Source organism: Cryptomeria japonica, chromosome 10 (assembly GCF_030272615.1).
Source record: "Cryptomeria japonica chromosome 10, Sugi_1.0, whole genome shotgun sequence".
NCBI classification, from domain to species: Eukaryota; Viridiplantae; Streptophyta; class Pinopsida; order Cupressales; family Cupressaceae; genus Cryptomeria; species Cryptomeria japonica.
This window is the reverse complement of record NC_081414.1, coordinates 376828838-376850376: the sequence shown is the minus strand read 5'-3', so window position 1 is coordinate 376850376 and position 21539 is coordinate 376828838.

Genomic DNA, 21539 nt, shown 5'->3' with positions numbered 1-21539 from the left:
ATGGAGTAAAGTTTTACTCATGTAATATAAGGTGATTTCATGCGTATAATTATTAGAGCAAATTCAAGGGTATTTAGCTTCAACCATATCAGCAGCTGATAAAAGAAAGAGGAAATTACTTATGTTTTCACTTGGAAGTAAAGTAATATCAAATAAAGGTGAAATGTAAGGCACAACATGTTATTTCTCTGTATAAAAAATTATAATAAAAATGATGTCATCGGGGTTGGGTATTTCTCACAAAAGTGAAGAATGGAGAAAAGTCATTTCCTCACAGGAAAATAGTTTTATGCCGTGGGAACTATCATTAATTAATGAGTAGTTTGATTATGAAAATATCTCTGGGAGGACTGAATTTTGGTTAATAAAATAATTATTTATTTTAGTTTTGATGGGAAGTTAAATATTTTTTTATAAAACATTGTAATGGTCTGAAGCGCTCCTTCGTAGACCGAAAAATAAAAAATGAATTAGAAGAGAATACCAAGGATATTCCAAATTGGTCAAAGAATCTTTAAACATCTTTGTATGAATTAGTTGCTCGGTTCTCTCAAGGAGAGAGTAAATTCGTGTGGATGGATCATATGATAAGATAACTCATTGAATATATTAGGAGCCAAATAATTGACAGATTTACACAAGCTATGAATTTAAAAATTGTCTAACAAAGTGGTATACACCTAGTGAAGAAATAGAATATTGACTCTATTGCAGATATAGGAAGGAACCAATCCATTCTACTAAGCAATTTCATCCAACATCCACGTGCTATAGGGAAATGTAGTAAGAGGTGGTCCACCATTTCGACTTCTTCCTTACACATGACACATCTAAATGGACCCCGAAATCCAATTTTTGACAATTGATCCTCTATTATAATTCTACCTCATAGGGCTAGCCATGTGAATGATCCCAATTTAGAAAGGTAATTTCTATTCCAATAGAGATACACCGACTATTCCTCATACCTTACCTCAAATACTAACATATTGTAATCAATTTTGACTAAATAATTGCCACTCTTGGAGCTACACCAAATAAGTTTATCTTCCTCCTTTGATAAGGCAATAGTTCTTTCTCTAAACAGAGTCCACAACCTAGTTTCCTGATCATTAGAGAGGTTTAGAACTCCAGGGTCTTTCCATTTCCATCTTAAAAAGCCATGATGATTCTCTTTAACCACATAGTCCACCACTTTGGGCCCCCAAGTTCTCACCAATATCTCCTTGATCTCTTCCCATGAAGCATCTTCCCCCAAATTTGGAAATCCCTCCCATGAGTCTATCCAGAAATTAGCTCTGCTTCCATTACCAACTTTCCATGATAAGTGATTTACAATGACTTTCCTACAATCCAATAAGAAGTTCCAGATTGTAGACCCTCTACACAGATTTCTCATTGTCAAAATTCTCTCTGCACCTCGGTTGTCAAAATATTTATTGGACAAAATACAAGCCCACTTCTAATTTGGATTAGTGAACATACTCCAAATCAATTTTGCCCCCATAGCCTCATTTACCAGATTCCAACTTTGAATGTTCACACCCCCTAACTTCTTCAACTTACAACCTTTTCTCAGGCTAAAAGAGGGATTTTGTCCTTTTCATTACTCCCATTCTAGAAGAATTTCCTCATGCCCTTTTCAATAATCTTTGTGATTTTTCCTGGAATCTTTAGACACAACATCGAGAACAAAGAGATGGCAAAGATGATTGACTTGAGCATAATGATTCTGCCCACTGAGGATAGCCATTTTCTTTTCCACCCCTCTAAATGGCTTAGACAACTCTCCACAAGTTTATTCCACAACTTCGCTTTGTTAACACTTGAGAAGAGAGGAATGCCTAAGAATCTCCCCGGAAGCCTCCCCATTCTGATACCTAAGATCTTGGCAATTTCTCTTTGAGTCTCCATTGCTATATTGAAACAAAAGAATTCAGATTTGTGCTAGTTAACAACTTACCCTGAAATTCGGCAATATTTATCTAAAGTAGAGGGTGAGCCCACAATAGTGGGTTACACTTTTTTGCCAACTTTGACACTTCAATTTTCATTTTCAGAAAAAACCTCACATTCAGACACTTATTACTGCTAAACCATAAGGAATTTGTAGATGATATGAAGTAGTGATTTGTGAAATTTTGTGTGTAGATTCTAAATATATTTTTTTGAATCAATTTATTTTCATTTTTCTATCTCCCTCAAAATTTTTTTTTTACAAAAAACAACATTTTTAAAGAGTAATACTCATTTGGTATGGCATAAATTTTTTTTCTAAAATAGAGATGAATGCTATTCTTTCGAAATTAGTTTTGTGACATCCATATCAAATGTTTCCAATTGGTTTCATAACATTATCTTCAATATTTCATATTTTATTAAGCTTTGAAGTCGAGTTAACTATAATTTGACATATGTTCATTTGGTTGATCATAACTTGTTGTGTATGTATCCAAATTTAATTTAATTTTTTGTTGAAAAGAGGACTTCAATACCTAGTGCATAGATATTTTTTAGAATTTTTTTCACTTGTTTAATATTTTTCCATAACCGTTGAACTCATAAGTTGATGTTCAGTATGAAACCTATATTTAGTTAATCTAAAAAAAAATCATAATAAACTCTTTATATATTAAAATAATAGTCATTAGAAAGCTTGCTTCGAATACTACTATCATGCATTTGGGTTTGTCAAAATTCATCCATTTGAGCCCCCACTTTGAGCTTCAAAGGCCAAAAATCTACAGAAACCATGAGAGGTTTGGAGGGACTCCAAAACCAAGCACTTTTGATAGAATAAGGGGGTTCGATCGAACCCCCCTTCTATCCAACCGCCTAATGTAAATTTTATATTTTATGCTTTTTTGGGTTTGATTGGAAGTGGGTTTCGATCGATTGTGTTTTTTACGTTCGATAGAAAGGGGGTTTCGATAGAACATGGCTAAAATTGAGTTTTGGACAAAAGAGTCAATTTTTTTCCTCCAAAAAAGTGTAACCCACTATTGTGAGTTCACTCTAGACCAAATCACTCTTGCTTTCCTACATGAGGCCACTCCCATGAGCAGCATGTCATCCGTAAATTAGGTATGGGTAACAACCTCCACCCCATTAGTGATTTTGGTGCCACTCCATCTTGCTTCCTCTCTGTATTTGGATATCATTCTCTCTAATGCCTCAACCATGATGATAAAAAGAAACAGAGATAGGGGATCTCCCTGTCTAAGTCCCCTAGAGGATGAGAAGAAACCTTGAGGAATCCCATTCACTAGAACCGAGAAACGGGAAATGGAAATGCAATTCTTATTCCACTCAATCCAATGTGGATGGAAGCCAAAGTGCTAGAGAACCTTTATGAGGAATTTTTTGTTCACATGATCATACGCTTTCTTAATGTCTAGCTTGACCAACATCTTGTTAACCTTAGCCTTCCTGATAGTATTGATTGCCTCGTGGGCCACAATAATGCCTTCCATAATTGATCTATTTGGTGTCAAGCCACTTTGTTCTTCAGATATAATTGTGGGAAGGATAGCTTTTAATCTATTAGCCATAACTTTGGAGATAATCTTATATGCAATGTTACATAAGGAGATGGGACACATATCATCAAAAGTTTGGACCATTTATTTCTTAGGAATAAGAGCAATCACAATATTATTCAAAGCTTTGGAGCAGTACCTCTTATGTCGTGATTCTTCAACCATCTCCGAAAGATCTGACTTGGTAAGGTCCCAAAATATTTGAAAGAAGGCATGAGGATTTGGACCCAATGTTTTGTCTCCCTCCATTGAGAGAAGAGCAACTTTAACCTCTTCAAGTGATACCTCTCACAAAAATCTGTTATTCTGAGCCTTTGAAACTAAACTTGGGATGAAATCTATCCTCTCCCCTTCCCTTTGTTAGAATCAAAGATCACTGAGAGGAGGGGGTGAATTAGTGATTTGCCAAAAAATAAATCCAAAAACTTATTCTTTATCCACCAGTTAGCAATGCACAACAGAAAGGAACATAAAAAAGCAACAAATAAACTACAGATCCACAACACCATAATTTTTACGTGGAAACCTGGAAAGGGAAAAACCATGGTGGGGTTGGAACCCACACTATTCATATACTATGGCTAGGAGTACATAAATATTACATAGATGGGGATTGCACTTGCATTTAGGCTCATTGCCTAGAGCTCACTGCTCAATTACAATGGCCCAAAAGGCTACAACCCTTAGGGTTGTTGGCATTTTGAGTTTGTTGGCATTTTGCATAGATATTGCATTAATGATATGTTGTCATTGATGTCAATTGAACCAGTAATGGTATTCATGTTATTGCTAATATTGTTGTTTTTGATATTGGCTAGTAACCGGTAAGAAGAGCTTTATGGAAGATGTTGTCAAACGGTATGTAGAGTTTGTGAGTTGAACCAATGAACCGGTGTAAAGGGTTAAACCTTTCTATGTAATGTAACTGATAAACCCTATCAGTTGTTAAACCCTAACTGATCAAGTTTGTTGGTTTATTATCTGATAAGCGGTAATGATGGAGACATGTGTGATCATTGTATGAGGATATGTTCAAATTGTTTTGGCACATTTGTTTTTTGTCTAGGGAAGGAGCAAAGTGGATTGCATCTAATGCAGAACACAAGATGAGTTACAAAGTTTGATGAAGCGGTGATCATGGAGCGGCTGGAATTTTCTTGAAGAATGTGAAGAGACTGTCATGATGATGAGAATTGCACCGACTTGTTTGTAATCTTGATGATGAGAATTAGGTTTTTGTTGTGTTACCGACCTAATTGATTTGTATTTAAGGTCAATGAAGTTGTTTGTAAAGGTGTTGGCAAGATTGATAGAAACCTGTTGAGTGTGTAGTTGCCTAACCAGTGAATGGATCTGCACTTTGAGTGAAGGCAGATTGCAGCTTAGAAGGACCTGATCAAGCAAATGTAGTGCTACTTAGACAGATCAAGAAAACCTATTGTTTTCTAATAGTTACAACAAAAGTGAAATCCCTTAACAGGGTAAGCTCTGACAAGCTTGGTTACTCATTAAATCCTCTAACAAGGTGGTCCATTAGCTTGGATTCTTAAATCCTCCAGTGAGGTTACTCCTAATAGGGTATTGTGCTTTTCATCAAGGCATATTTTTAAATCCCTTAACCGGGTGATTCCTAACTGGAATTAGTTCTTAACAGGACTTATTGTAAAGCTTTAACAAGCTTGGCTCCTAATAGGGCGAACTTCAGAAGAGTTCAGATAGCTATCCTTGTGAGCCTCATCTCACCGTGGTTTTTACCTATTTGGGTTTTCCACGTATAAACATTTGTGTCAAGTGGTGAATTCTTTTGTGGTTGTGATCTTATTTGTTGATTTGGTTAACTTCTGATAAGGCATGTTAAGTAGAAGCATTGAGAGATGAATATGTTGAGTTATGATTAAGCATTGTTGATGTTTACAAGATTGAAGTTGTTTACTGTTAAAATTGTCATAACAGTTAAATTGGTTGATGTCAAGTATTCTTATGAATATTGATCTTGACTGAGATATGTTTAATTTGTTTGACTGAGTTTGAGTTTGGGAACTTTGTATCAGTTTTTCAATATACTGATTCACCCCCCCCTCTCAGTATTCTACCGGATACTTATTCTTTCATCATACCATCAATTGGTATTAGAGCATCTTAGGTCCTCTTAATCTAAAAGCCTAAAAGCTTGAGGAAAAGATCTTGTAGATCATGATGAAGAAAGAAGGTCCGAAGTTCAACAAAGATAACCATAGAATATGGAGTGATAGAATGAAGATTTACATTAAGAGTCTTGGTAGTCAGTATTGGGATCATATAGGAACTAAGTATATTACACCTATTGGAATCCTAATTGATGATCAGAAGAAAGAACAACAAGAAAATCACCAAGCATTAGAGGATATTATCAGTTCCCTGTCTGATGCTGAATATGTAGATGCTCATGGTCTTGAAACTACACATGAAGTATGGCAAAAAATTGAAGAGATTTATAGCGGTGATGAACATGTTAAGATTGCCAAAGAGGAGAGTTTAAGAGGAAAATTTGATGACATGAGAACGTCTGAAGGTGAGAATATCCAATAGTATGGTCAAAGGATGAAAGAGATAGTTGGTGAGATAAAGAGTGCAGGAGGGAAAGTGGAAGATGCCACAGTAATCAATAAGGTATTGAGAACCCTGCTACTGGTCTATGCTATCCGAGTTGCAAATATTTAGGAGCTGAAATCTATTGACAAGGCAAAGGTAACTCTTGACTCTATTATTAGCAAACTTATTGCTTTTTAACTAAATGGCTATGATGGTAGTGTACAGAAATTAGAATCCGCATTCAGAGCTTCTGTCTCTAACACATCTGTGAGAAGAAGTAGAGATATTGGCCATAGCTATGAATCTAGATCCAACAGAGATGGTGAAGATGAAGACAACTTGGTGGAACTTGAAGCATTGTTGGCAAAACGAGTGCCTAGAGGCACTGGTAAATATAGAGGTAAGCTACCTTTAAAATATTTTGCATGCAACAAGATTGGTCATATAGAAGCAAATTGCCCTAATGGTGAAAATGAATACAAGAGAGACAAATTTAAGAAGTACAAGGGTAAAGGCAATAGAGATTGTCTTGTAGCTATTGACAATGGTATTACTGATGAATAATCTGATGATGATGCTAGTGAAGATATTGTGTTTGTAGCTATTAAGGAAGAAATATCAGATTAGAAGGCACTAGTATCTAGAATGGATAAATCTGATGATTGGATCATTGTTAGTGGTTGTTCACATCACAAGACTGGTGATCAGAGCAAATTTCTTTCCCTAAAGGAATTTGATGGCGGTGTTGCTAGATTTGGCAATGACTCACCCTGTATGGTTAAAGGTAAGGGAGTTATTTCTCTTAATGGGAAGAGTAGTGTTGATGATGTCTATTGGGTTGAAGGCCTAAAGCACAATGTTTTAAGTGTGGCACAACTTAATGACAGAGGATACCCACTAGAGTTTAGAAATGAAATGTGTAAAATCTTTGACAACAAAGGTGAATTGATTGCAATCGGGAAACAAACCAGAGGTAATCTATTTCATCTCAATCCCAAAGTTAGCAACTGTTTGATTGCAAAATAGATGATAGCTGGCTTTGGCATAGGAGATTTTGTCATATAAATTTTGACAATATTGTTAAAGTAAGCAAGTCTAAGACAGTAAGAGGTCTGCCTCAGCTAGACAAACCGGTTAATGCTCTTTGTAAAGAATGTCAGCTAGGAAAGATGACTTCTTCAACTTTCAAGAGCAAGTCCTTCTCAGCAGAGCATTTGTTAGATTTGGTTCATACAGATCTACATGGACCAATAAGAACAAGAAGCATTCAAGGTGACCGATACTTCATGATCTTCACTGATGATTGTTCAAGGATGATGTGGGTCACATTCTTGAAGGATAAGAATGAATATTTTGGTAAATTCAAGGCATTCAGAGCCTTAGCTGAGAAAGAGAGTGGAAAAAAGATAAAATTTATTAGAACAGATCAAGGAGGTGAATTCACTTCCGTGGAGTTCACTAAGTATTGTGATGATAATGGTATCAAGCGACAACTATTTGGACCAAGGACACCACGATAGAATGGTATAGCAGAGAGAAACAACCAGTCAGTGGTTGAAGCTGCTAGGACTATGTTGATACAAGGAGGTGTAGCAAAAACATTTTGGAAAGAAGCTGTAAGTACAACTGTCTACACAATGAACCAGGTTCTGGTGAAAAGAGATAAGGACAAGACCCCATATGAGTACTGGTATGGGAGATCACTTGATGTTAGCTATTTTAAGATATTTGGAAGCAAATGTTTTATTAAAAGAGGTGATTACATAAGCACATTTGAAGCTAAGTGTGATGAAGGCATATTTCTTGGCTATTCCACCAAGTGTAAGGCCTATAAATGCTTCAACAACGAGACACATAGAATTATTGAGAGTGTTGATGTCCATGTAGATGAATGTTGTAAAGCTTCATAAGGAACCAGTTCTGAGAAGAAGGATGAAGATCCTTGCATTTTTCTTTTGGAACTTGAAACTATTAAATCAAAAACCGGTAAAGCAAATCCTGATGTACTTGTTCAACCGAAACAAATAAATTCAAAGGAAGATGATAATGAAGAAGCTGAACCTGAAGAGAATGATCATGTTATTCCTAGGTATGTGAGACTGAATCACAGTCCTGAACAAGATAATTGGGGATAAGGATGCCAGTGTACTAACTAGAAGGAGAATAAGAGAGAACTCTTGCATGATATCCACCTTTGAACCTAGAAGTGCTAAGGAGGCATTTGGTGAAAGCTATGGAGGAGGAGTTGGATCAAATTGAGAAGAATAACACTTGGACCCCGGTACCCCGACCGGTAAACAAGAATGTTATAGGTACTAAATGGGTGTTCAAAAATAAATTAAATGAAGATGGTGTTGTAGTTCACAATAAGGCAAGATTAGTATGCAAAGGTTATGCACAAGAAGAAGGAGAAGATTATGGAGAAACTTTTGTACCAGTAGCAAGACTGGAAGGTGTCAGAACATTACTTGCATTTGCAGCTCATAAAAAAGTTCAAGGTACACCAGATGGATGTTAAGTCTGCATTCTTGAATGGGATACTAGAAGAAGAGGTTTATATAGAGCAGCCTGATGGTTATGCATTGACAAATAAGGAAGAAATGATATGCAAATTGCATAAAGCTTTGTATGGATTAAAGTAGGCACCTAGAGCATGGTATGAATGACTTCATACTCATCTGATGAAGATAGGCTTTGCTAGAACCAATGATGACAACAACATTTATCTCAAGTTTGAAGGAGACGAAATACTGGTTAGTGAAGTATTTGTAGATTGCATTAAATTTGGAGGTAATGATGACATGAGTAATTATTTTGCAGATGAAATGAATAATGAATTTGAGATGTCATTAGTAGGGGAAATAAAATTTTTCATAGGCTTATAGATACAATAGATGAAGAATGGTATTTTCATTACTCAATCCAAGTATGTGAAAGAGGTTTTGAAGACTTTCGCTATGAGTGACTGTAAACCAGTTGGAACCCCAATGGTTACAGGTTGTAAATTGTCCAAGGAAGATGCATCTAAGTCTGTAGATGAAAAGGAATATAGGTCAATGATTGGCAAATTACACTATGTTGTTCGCAGTCGACCGAATATTGTCCATGCAGTTGGTTTTGTTGCTATATTTCAAAAGAATCCAAAGGAGGCACATCTGATGACAACCAAGAGAATTTTTAGATATCTGAAAGGTACTATTGACTATGGGTTATGGTATCCATATGGTGGAAATTTTGATTTGAAAGCATACACATATGCTGATTGGGCAGGAAATATTGATGACCAGAAGAGTACTACCGATGGAGAATTCTTTTTAGGAGGAAGGCTAGTTTCATGGAGTAGTAAAAAGCAGAGTTGCACTTCACAATCTACTGCTAAAGCTGAGTATGTAGTAGCTTATATGAATTGCACACAAGCTATGTGGATGAGGCACATTTTGGAAGGCTTGAAGATGGAAATCTTAGAACCAATAAAGATTTTGTGTGATAATACAAGTGCAATAAACATTTCTAAAAATCTTGTTTTGCACGCAAGGACTAAGCACATTGAATTGAAATATCACTTCTTGAGGGAAAAAGTTCAAAGTAAAGATGTTATCTTGGAGCATGTTTCTAGCAAGGAGCAGCTTGCAGATATCTTTACCAAGCCTTTTCCTAAGACCACTTTTGAGTAGCTTAGAAGTCAATTGGGGGTTGTCCCTCTTCATGAAGTTAGTTGAGCATGATGATGATTGCATCAGTCCCTGAACCACTTGCAAAATTTTGCATGGATTGATGAAGAAGTGGATGTATTCCACAGGGGGAGCATCAAGTTGTAGAATGATATTGCTGCACAGTGAGAGCAGAATTATATGTTTTACTTTCACTTGGGCATTGCTGTCAAAGGGGGAGAAGCATTATGTGATTGGGGAGAAGAATTATGTGATTGAGGAGAATAATTATGTGTCTGATTAGGTGAACCAACGACAGGCTGAAGATAGACAAAGCAAGGTGAATACTTGGTAATGTAAACCAGGATTCCTATTCACCAATCTCAGCAGTAATCAGAGGCGTTGAAATTTGTATTGCTATCAATGCCAAAGCGGGAGATTGTTGGAATTTTGCATAGAGATTGCATTAATGATATGTTGTCATTGATGTCAATTGAACTGGTAATGGTATTCATGTTATTGCTAATATTGTTGTTTTTGATATTGGCTAGTAACCGGTAAGATGAGCTTTGTGGAAGATGTTGTAAACCAGTATGTAAAGTTTGTGAGTTGAACCGGTGTAAAGGGTTAAACCTTTCTATGTAATGTAACCAGTAAACCCTATCAACTGTTAAACCCTAACCGATCAAGTTTGTTGGTTTATTATTTGATAAGCAGTAATGATGGAGACACATGTGATCATTGTATGAGGATATGTTCAAATTGTTTTGGTGTGTTTGTTTTTTGTCTAGGGAAGGATCAAAGTGGATTACATCTAATGCACATCGCAAGATGAGTTACAAAGTCTGATAAAGCGGTGATCATAGAGTGGTTGGAATTTTCTTGAAGAATGTGAAGAGGTTGTCATGATTTATAATGGTCAAGATTGTACCGACTTGTTTGTAATCTCAATGATGAGAATTAGGTCTTTGTTGTGTTACCGACCTAATTGATTTGTATTTAAGGTCGCTGAAGTTGTTTGTAAAGGTTGTTGGCAAGATTGATAGAAACCTATTGAGTGTGTAGTTGCCTAGCCAGTGAATGGATCTGCACTTTAAGTGAAGGCAAATTAAAGCTTAGAAGAATCTGATCAAACAAATATAGTGTTACTCAGACAGATCAAGAAAACATGTTGTTTTCTAACAATTACAACAAAAGTGAAATCCCTTAACCGGGTAAGCTCTACTAAGGTGGGCCATTAGCTTGGATTCTTAAATCCTCCAACGAGGTTACTCCTAACAGGGTATTGTGCTTTTCATCAAGGCATATTTGTAAATCACTTAACTGGGTGATTCCTAACTGGAATTAGTTCTTAACATGACTTATTGTAAAGCTTTAACAGGCTTGGCTCCTAACAGGGTGAACTTTAGAAGAGTTCAGATAGCTATCCTTGTGAGTCTCATCTCACCGTGGTTTTTACCTATTTGGGTTTTCCACGTATAAACATTTGTGTCAAGTGGTGAATGCTTTGGTGGTTGTGATCTTATTTGTTGATTTGGTTAACTTCTGATAATGCATGTTAAGTAGAAGCATTGAGATATGAATATGTTGAGTTATGATTAAGCATTGTTGATGTTTACAAGATTGAAGTTGTTTACTGTTAAAATTGTCATAACAGTTAAACTGGTTGATGTCAAGCATTCTTATGAATATTGATCTTGACTAAGATATGTTTACTTTGTTTGACTGAGTTTGAGTTTGGGAACTTTGTATCAGTTTTTCAATATACTGATTCACCCCCCCTCTCAGTATTCTACCAGATACTTATTATTTCATCATAGCATCATCATTGACTACAATTTGATTACAATGAGGAAATATAATGAAATGAACTCTCAAGTGCAATCTGATAATGCAAGAATGATTTTTAGTTAAGTACTGAATCTCTAACTGTACTTACTCTACTAAATACTATGTTTCTATCTCAGTCAGCTACCAGATTGTCTGTGAACCAGGTGTGCACGTGAAAATGCGCTCAATCGCACCAAAATTAATCGCAACAATACTAATACACTGAAAATCAATCACCAATTCTATCTTATATATCCGGTCATAACATAAAAGTAATCTCCTTCAAGTCGGCTTCAAGAAGTGTAACACGCAGCTCCAAGTCGGCTTCAATCTAGAACAAAACATAGCACCCCACCAAAAGGTTATAATTACACGCTTCCTAAGGATCTCCCCATTCACTAAGAACACAAGATCAACCACCAAAGTCACCTCAAATATCAAAAATCATTCTGGACCAAAATATTACTGAGATGCCCTATTTTACAGTCTAACTACCTACCGGTTAACTCCAGCTTCTGGATGGGATGAATCATGACCGCTGGATCGAATATCCAAGAGGAGTTGCAATCAATGACAACCCTAGACCATAAATCAAGTATCGAAAGTCACCAGATGAGTGTCAATTTCCAACACCCTTTCCCATTCCTCCATATTGTTGAATTTAAGGATAGGTTAAGGCCAGTCTTTAAGGAGGTTTCTGAAATTGCAAAGAAGGAAGACTCTGTGGGAGCGTTTTCTAGGGTTCCTGAAGGAGTAATGCATGTTGAAGATGTGAGGGCATACATCCACTACACTCTTGAGGATCTGGGTACTGAAGACATAAAAAGCATGTATCAGTCAGTGATACTGGGAGACACCGGAAAGATCAAACTGGAATTTAAGGCAATTGAGGATCTAGGGTTAATCGATATTCTGTATTTACCAAAAGTTCAAGGATGAAGTTATCAGACACGTCTTGAGCAGGGTTCATAATGAATTCATTTGGTTAGACAGACCCTACATGATCACAAAGGAAGCTATTCAAGCTGTCACTGGCTTACCTAGGGTTGGACAAGAACCTAGTAAGAAAATTTCCAACAAAGAGGTTCAAAAACTTTCTGGTTCCACATCGGATAATAGATCAATGAGGATAAGCACAATAACCGACTCAGACATAAAATTTGCAAGCATGATCATAGGATATAAGGTAACTCAATCAAATCGCTTGAACTCTGTTGCAAGTTCATGCATTCATGTCGCATATCAAATGCTAAGAAAAATGTGAAATATGACATGTGAATGGATGAGGAGTGAGTTAGTGTTAAACCTTAAAAAGATCAAAGGAACCAAGAAAGGAACATTTACATATGGAAACTTAATTGTCTGTTTAATGCTTTCTTTCCTGAATGAGCTACCATGTTTAGGAAAGAAGCAATGGGCTCATGACATACCGGTAGGCATGCAAATAAAAATGGCTATCATTGGTCTTGGTACCGACAGGGATGAGAAGCTCTGGGGTTACTTCAAGACATTTTGAGAAAATATGAGGCAAAGGGAAAGAATCTCTAAGAATATTGTGGAGAAGTATTCCACTAACATATGTTTCATGGTGAAAATTGATGAAACACTCATGGAAGCAGTTGAACCCAGGCAAATTTGGATCACCGAGTTAGATATGAGGTAGATGATAGTATTTTGAGATTTATGCAAAGATTCTATTAGATTCCCCATTAGATGATAAGACAAAGCACTTTGGTACAGCAGGAGAAAAGGCTCTTGAAGTGAAAACAGGTTTCAATAGAAAAAGGAGAGAGAAGAAAATTGATAAAATGTCTGAATATGTGCAGAATGTGATTTACAAGATAGATACTCAGCTAGGTTCCAAATCTAAGAAGGCAGTCAAACTGATAGAGGTTTGTACTGAAGAAGCCACAAGTTCACATTTCCCCAATCACTTTTGACTCTGACCATGAGGATAATGAGCCTCTAGATTTCAAAAGGGTGCAAAGGAAGGATGTGGTAAAACCACCGGTAGAGCAACAAAAGGCAGAACCATGGAGGAGATTTGTTAGAAAGGTAGCTCAACCTACTGCACCTCCACCACCAGTAAGGAAGCCTATGCAGAAGAGGAAACCAGACACATTGACAACATTAAGCAAAAAGTAGAAGGGTGATGATACCAGATCTGGTAAGACAATAATGACCCGTGCTGATATTATTGATGAAGTGACAAAAGATGGGATATTAAAGAATTTATCAAAATATTATGAAGTTTTTGAAGAGAGTGAGCAAAATGAGTTAGAGGAAGCTATTTCATTGTACATAGATATCTATAAGAAGGCATTAGTTGAAATTTTGAAAGAGATACCTTTATCTCTATAAAATAAACTTGAAGCTAGGAGACTTGATGCTATCAAGAGGGATAAGGAAATCAAGGAAGTTGCACTTTTTGAATAATGTGGCACTATAAATAATGAAGGGGTGAAAATATGTATAGATACTGCTAATAGGACAATTTTTTAGTAGTAAAAACTAGCAGATAAGTCTTATGATGGGAAAAGTGAATTACGTGGTAAATGAGACAAGTAAGGTGTGGAAAAAATTCTTTCTGAAAAACCCAGACTTTCTCACATCTTAGGAAGAATTTGCAAAAGCAACATCCCCTAAAATTCCTGACAAATCAAAAGGAAAGGGTATTTTAGACAGTTCTACTCCAATTTTGACACAATCACAACCGACTGCAACTAAAAGCACACATCCACAATGGACAATCACAGAGTATAGTTTATATCAACACAAACAAATTTTATGCAAGAGAGTGTACATGACACTGGAAACACTATGGATAATAATCCACCAGAAGTAATCAACACTGTACCAAGTGGCGAAGCCACCAGTGCAAAAGAGGTTGAGATGGACAAGGTTAAATCAACTAAGTCCATACCGACAGGCAAAAAAAATTCACCGACAAGAGTCTTGGCAATTGACACTTCTCAGGTCGAGAAGAAATCAGTTTCTGAGTTAAGTCCAATAGAACTAATGATGATGGCCACTCAAAAATTGTTAAACGAAGGAGTTGTAGACAAATGGTTAATTGATAAATTGGTCTTTGTATTACACAAAATAATGCCTGACTGTCAGATAGAGGATGGAGCAAGCCCTTCTGGTAAGCTCAAAGCTTTAACAAAACACATATAAAATAACTATCAATCCTTGAGACAGATTGCAGACCGACAGGCTTTGGACAGTTTCTCTGTTGCAAAAAGAGCAGCTTTTGATCAACTTATAGTAATTGGGAAGAAGAAGATAGAGGACAAACTTATCTCTATTGAGGTTTGTTTGAAACAATGCACCAATATTTAAATAGTATGTTGTAATATAGGAAGTCTAACAACCAATATAAATGACATATTGAAAGAATTATATGACAGAGAGGCTACTATTGCTAATTATTTTGATGGGATAACTACACTAACTACATCTGTTGATGGACAAATTTTGTCCTTGGAGAACCAAGTTTTTGCTTTTGAGAAAGAAAAAGATAAAATACTGAGGAGAGCAAGAAATTTAAGACTGCAGAGTCCAAGACTTGACTCTTTGGGTGTTCACAAGAGAGAATGCATGGAAATGCTAGCCAAGCCCACACCGGTAGATACACAGGAGAAGGAATCATTTTCCCACTTACTCAGTGGAATTGCATCAATATCAGACACTTTCAAATCAGGTTGGGACACATATCTTCAGCTGCTGCAAAAGACATACCCAGAAATTCTGAAGATGACTAAGCTCAAATGACTCTAACTATATTCTTTCATTTTTTTCCTTCACTAGCCTTTGGCATTAATGTCAAAGGGGGAGTATGTACATATGTGAAAAAATATTAGGGAATATGTTATCAGTTGAAGTGTGTTGCTCAAGGGGAGCACACCGACAGGGAATCCATTTTTCACATGAGTGTTACCATCAATGCCAAAGGGGGAGATTGTTGGCAATTGACACTCATTGGATTCATTTTGTTTTCATTAATGGCAACAAGACTTGATGGAAGTCACAAACTGACACTAGGAGGCATATACCGACAGATACCGACATTGGAAGCATTCAGGCCTACACCGACACCGGCACCGACATCAAGACTTCAAGGAAGCCGACATCAAGAAAGAATTATTTTAGTAAATCATTTTTTACTTATTGTCGAGGCCGACATTGAATATTCTTTGTAAATGCATTGTAAGCCGACATAAGGCATATCATATGTGGTGCAGGAGCACCTAGTTGAGTAAAACTCCCATTTTTGAGTTTTTAATGATTTTATGTTTGTAAAGATATATGTTAGGTTGATAATCTTGTTTTAGGTTGTTATGAGTCATGTGTAGTGGTTTTGATCTCATTTTGGGCTCAAGAGATCAAATTTTACATTTCAGCCTTTGAGTTGATAATTTTTGACAAAAAAGTGCAAAATTGCTAAAAAGGTCTTCTAATGCTTTCAAAAGCATTGAAACATGTTTGATAAGTGTTTTTAGGAATTTATAATTTGATTAGATAAGTTGATAAGGCTAGATTGTCAAAAATGCCTTTTTGAGCAAGAAATGTTGTCATTTGGCTCAAAAAGTTATCAAAGTTGTCTTTTTTGTGTTTTTCTTGCAAAACATGGTTGTGGAAGCCTCCTATCCATACTGATCTTGATAAATAACTTGTTGGACTATAAAAACACCTCTCTTTTCTTTGAAGAAGGTTGGTGATTGTTTAAACAAGAGTTTCTTCAATAAAATCATGAGATAATGGCTTTATGACTGGTTTTTGTATCTTTTAGTGCAATGGTCCGTACTGTAGCTTCTTAATCCATACTGTACCTTTGGGAAAGTGTGCATAGTACTTGTCTAATGTTCTCTAGTTTATTGTTGCATTGGTTTCTTTTGGAAGTTTGATTGTACAAAATTATTTCCGAACTGTGTGCTCACTGCCCTGTCAAGGGTTTGAAGTTCCATAATGACTCCACTTGACTAATCCATGCTTGGGATCCCATAATATGGATTAGTTCAAATATGGAACTCATGTATATATTGTACATATTCTTTTTTTTAAGCCAAAATGGTGGTTTGAAGAAGGATTTGAGTGAATACTAGGCAAGTATTGATGACTCGGCTAGTAGTGTGTTTAAAACTCAAGATTTGCACCCAAAGTCTAATTTGGAGTGAGAAAATACATGAGGCAGAGGTCTGGACATATGGCCAATGGTGTGTAAGATCACATTTTCTCATTGGTTTAGCTTGATCCTATTAAACTTTACCTTTTGTAAGCAAACAGTGAGTTCACTATTTTTATGACTTGTATTTGACAAAATGCTCATGGAATGCTTTAAGAGCATAATCCAAGCATTGAATCATGAAGGAAATGTAATAGGAGGTTTGTTTAATGTTTTAAGACCTCATTGAGGTTCTATAAAAGTTGATACTTCTTGTAAAATAGGTCCAAAAAGTGCAGCAATAGTCTGACTGGTAAAGGGTAGCAAATTGACAATCACAGTGACATTCCTCTCCATTTTTAGTTGTTTGCCAAGTGTTTGGAATTATGCTTGTGTGTCAGAGGTAGGGGACACATTTATAAGACATATCAAATTACCTAAGAAGGTCTAGGAACTTTTTTTGATGGACAACAAAGAAAACTAGGTGGACAAGCTTCAAAACCCTCCAAAACCCTACAATTAAGCCACAAATGGTGGACAGTCCTCATATTGCCCTTACAATGGCCTAAACCGTGAAAATCAGTTAGTATATATTTCTAAACCATCAACCAAATAAATTTTGTTGGAAGAGAAGCCCATCGTTGGGCAGGGTGAGCAAATTTAGGCCAATTAGGCCTCCACGGGCTACTAGCCCTTTGACTGCATAACACACAGTTTTTAGACCCCGGTTGCAAGGAAGAGTTTGGGGCTCATGAGACTTTGTGTGGGCATACTAAAATAGTAAAACCAAATGACAAACAAGGTTTTGGACAGTGCATAGCCTCAGATGGATTTCTTGACCCTTGTTGGTGTTTTGAGTAAGCTAAGGGTTAAGGGCCTAAAACTAAGTTTGATTATCAAACCTTGAACAAAATTTTGCTGCCCCTACATGTCCATGTTGGAGTCTCCTAATGCACTCTGAACAGCATTTGATTACAGTGAGCATGGGTGTGGGCCATCACCTAAAGAGGAGTTTGTTAGGCAAGTGAACCATGAAGTGCTTGGCACTATAACCACAAGACTAATTTTGTAAACTCATTCAGCAATCTCAAACAAGTTTTTGGGTAACAAATTGAACCTCTTGAGTAAATTGGCCTTTTTAAGCACTTACCTAGCAATCTCCCTATCATAGTGGTATCAGAGCCAACAAAAGATTCAGGAGGAAATAAAAATTAGGCAAACATGGTGACCAATGCAGAATTGGCCAAGAAGGTTGAAGACCAAGAAGAGGAAAATAAGGCACTCAGAGAAAGATTAGATCAACGAGTAATGAAATTAGCTGAAGTAGAAGTCAAAACTGAAGAAGTCCATGATAAGGTTGGAGATCAGGGTAAAATGATGGCTATAGAGGATGAAGTCCCCATGCTCGATCCTATCATTGAGCAAGAACCATTCTTGAAAGCCTTGAGAGCTATGAGTGGTAAAATCTTAGAGGGAGTGGCTCTTTTTCAGTGGGAAGATGGATCCAGATGCTGTAATAGAGTGGATTGAGGGTCTAGAAAACCATTTTGAATGTGATGGGATAACTAAAGCACATAGGGTTAAGGTAGCCAAATCAAGGTTGAAAGGGGCAGCCTTAACATGGTAGAAATTCATCCAAGAGGAAAGGGTGAAAGGTGGTAAGCAACCACTAGCCACCTAGAAAGCAATGGTAGCCAAAATCAAAGAAACCCACCTTCCTGAAGACTATGAAATACAACTTCACCGGAAAAGACAAAATTTGAGACAAAAAGACCTATATGTTAGTAGCGACACTGAAGAGTTTCAAAAACTATGCATGAGATCCAGAGTAGTGGAGGATGAGAGCATAAAAGTGGCAAGGTACTTGAATGGGTTAAGATAGAACATCCAGGAAGAGATGAGCTTGTTATGCCCACAAACAGTACACAAGTGCTATCAATTGGCACTTAAGGTGGAAGAGAAAGGTAGGAGAAAGAAAGAGCAAAACAATAGAGGAAGAGGTAGGGGAAGAGCTGGTAGAGGCCATAGAGGCAGTTTTGGGGGAAGGAGCATAGATCAATGATCCCAGGGAGAGTCTAAACTTCTAGAGGAAAGTGGGGATTCTCAAAGCAAACCCAAATATAGGGGTAGGGAATCAAGCAACCCGAGTAGGGGTAGATCTAATGGACCAGGGAGAGGGTCCTACTTCTCAACCATGAAGTGCTATAACTACCAAAAGTTGGGCCACCCTACCTATAGATGCCTAGAGAAGCCTAGTTCATCCTATGGTGGTGAAAAGAGGGTAAACTATGTTCAGGAAGATGGAGGTAATACCAGAACTTCAACATTGAACCACCTAGCTTCAGAAGATGGTGAGAGTTTGATGATCAAAAGAGTGTTAATGAATAAGACACATAGTACAGAGGCCTCACAGAGAAGAGCATTGTTTAGGATTAAGTGTAAAATCATGGGAAAAGTGTGTAAGGTGATCATAGATTCAGGATCCATAGATAACATCATTTTAGAGGAAGCAATAAGCAAATTGAAACTACCTAGGATACAACACCAGGAGCCATACAAGGTCACGTGGTTAAATAAGGGACAACATGTGTTAGTAAATGAGCAAGACTTGGTAGATTTACACATAGGTGGATATGTAGATAGGATCCTATATGACATCCTTCCTATGGATGCTTGCCACCTGCTATTGGGTAGACCATGGCAGTTTGACCGAAAAGCACAACATGATGGGGAAAGAAACTCCTACTCATTTCAGAAAAATGGAGTAACCTATCAGATTCAATCCCTCATTGAAGAAGGAGAGAGCAGCAAAAAAGTACCTAACATCTTGTTAGTGAGTGAGAAAGAGTTCATAAAAACACTAGAAGAGGGTGAAGGAGTGGGATTTGCACTCATAGTGAAACCCAAGGAAGAAAAGGTAGAAAAGAAAGTTGAGATACCATATGAGGTTCAACAAATCCTTGATAACTTCAAACAAATAATCAGTGATGGTACACCTACAACCTTACCACCTTCTAGAGCCATTAGCCATCAAATTGACTTCATACCTAGAGCCTCTTTGCCCAATAAGGTAGCCTAGAAGATGACCCCTGAATAAAACAAAGAGGTAGCAAGACAAATACAAGAACTCTTAGGCCAAGGGATGATTAGGAAAAGCATTAGTCCTTGTGTAGTACCTACAGTGTTGGCACCTAAGAAGGGTGGAACATGGAGGATTTGTACAGATTCAAGAGCCATAAACAAGATCACCATCAGATACAGATTTCCCATACCCACGATAGAGGACTTGATGGATTGTTTGGGGGGTGCACAGTATTTCTGCAAGATTGATTTGAAGAGTCGTTACCATCATATAAGAATCAAAGAGGGGGATGAATGGAAGACAACTTTCAAAACAAATGAGGGTCTCTATGAGTGGCTTGTCATGCCTTTTGGACTCTCTAATGCTCCCAGCACATTCATGAGACTCATGAATGAAGTTTTACATGATTTCATTGGAAAGTTTGTTGTTGTGTATTTAGATGATATTCTTATTTTCAGTAAGACTAAGGAAGAGCATTTGAAGCATTTAGCTATTGTTTTGAGATAGTTATTTGATGAACAAGTAACCATTAATCTAGAAAAATGTGATTTCTTGAAGCAAGAATTGGTCTATCTTGGTTTTGTTGTATCAGGAGGCAATTTGAAAATGGATCAATCTAAAGTTGCAGCAATAACCAGTTGGCCAACTCCTAGGATAGCCAGTGATGTCAGAAGCTTCCATGGTTTGGCACAGTTTTACAGAAAGTTCATCAAGGGATTCAGTGAGATTTGTGCTCCAATGTTAGACACCATCAAAGGGGGTGTAAAGGTAAAAATTCAGTGGACAAGTGCAGCCAATAAGGGGTTTGAATTATTGAAAACTAAAGTAGCTACTCAACCAGTGCTCATTTTACCTAGTTTTGACAAACTTTTTACTATTGAATGTGATGCTAGTAATATTGCTGTAGGAGCTGTTTTAAGTCAAGAAAATAGACCAGTTGCATTCTTTAGTGAGAAGTTGAATGATGCAAAGAAAAAGTACTCTTCCTATGATTTAGAACTTTATGCATTAGTACAAGCACTTAGGAAATGGAGACACTATCTTCTTCCTAAGGAATTTGTTGTATACACAGATAATCAGGCACTCAGTTTCTTAAACTCATAGGATAAACTGAATCATAGGCATGTTAAATGGGTAGAATACTTGCAAGCTTACACTTTTACTCTTAAGCATAAGAAGGTTTAGTTAAATAAAGTGGCAGATGCTTTGAGTAGAAGATTGTTAACTATTCATGAGATTCAAGTTCAGAGCATTGGTATTGAAAGTTTCAAAGACATGTACCCTACTGATGATGATTTTGCTGAAGCTTATAAAGTTTGTCAAGATTTTGAGAATAATTTCCATGGTGCATATGCTGATTTCACTTTGCAGGATGGTTTATTATTCAGGGGAGGACAGTTGTGTGTTCCAAAAGGTTCTATGAGAGAGAACCTCATTCAAGAGAAGCACAATGGGTGCTTAAGTGGACATTTCGGTCTCAACAAGACCTTAGAGTTGGTTCAAAGGTTCTACTATTGGCCTAAGATGCATAAAGACATCAGGAGGTATGTTGAGTAGTGCTTGGTATGTCAGAAAGAAAAAGGTAATTCCTCTAATCCTGGTTTATATCAGCCTCGTCCCATTCCACATAGGGTTTGGGATTGCATTAGTATGGATTTTGTGGTAGGATTACCTAGAACTCAAGCAGGATTTGATAGCATCTT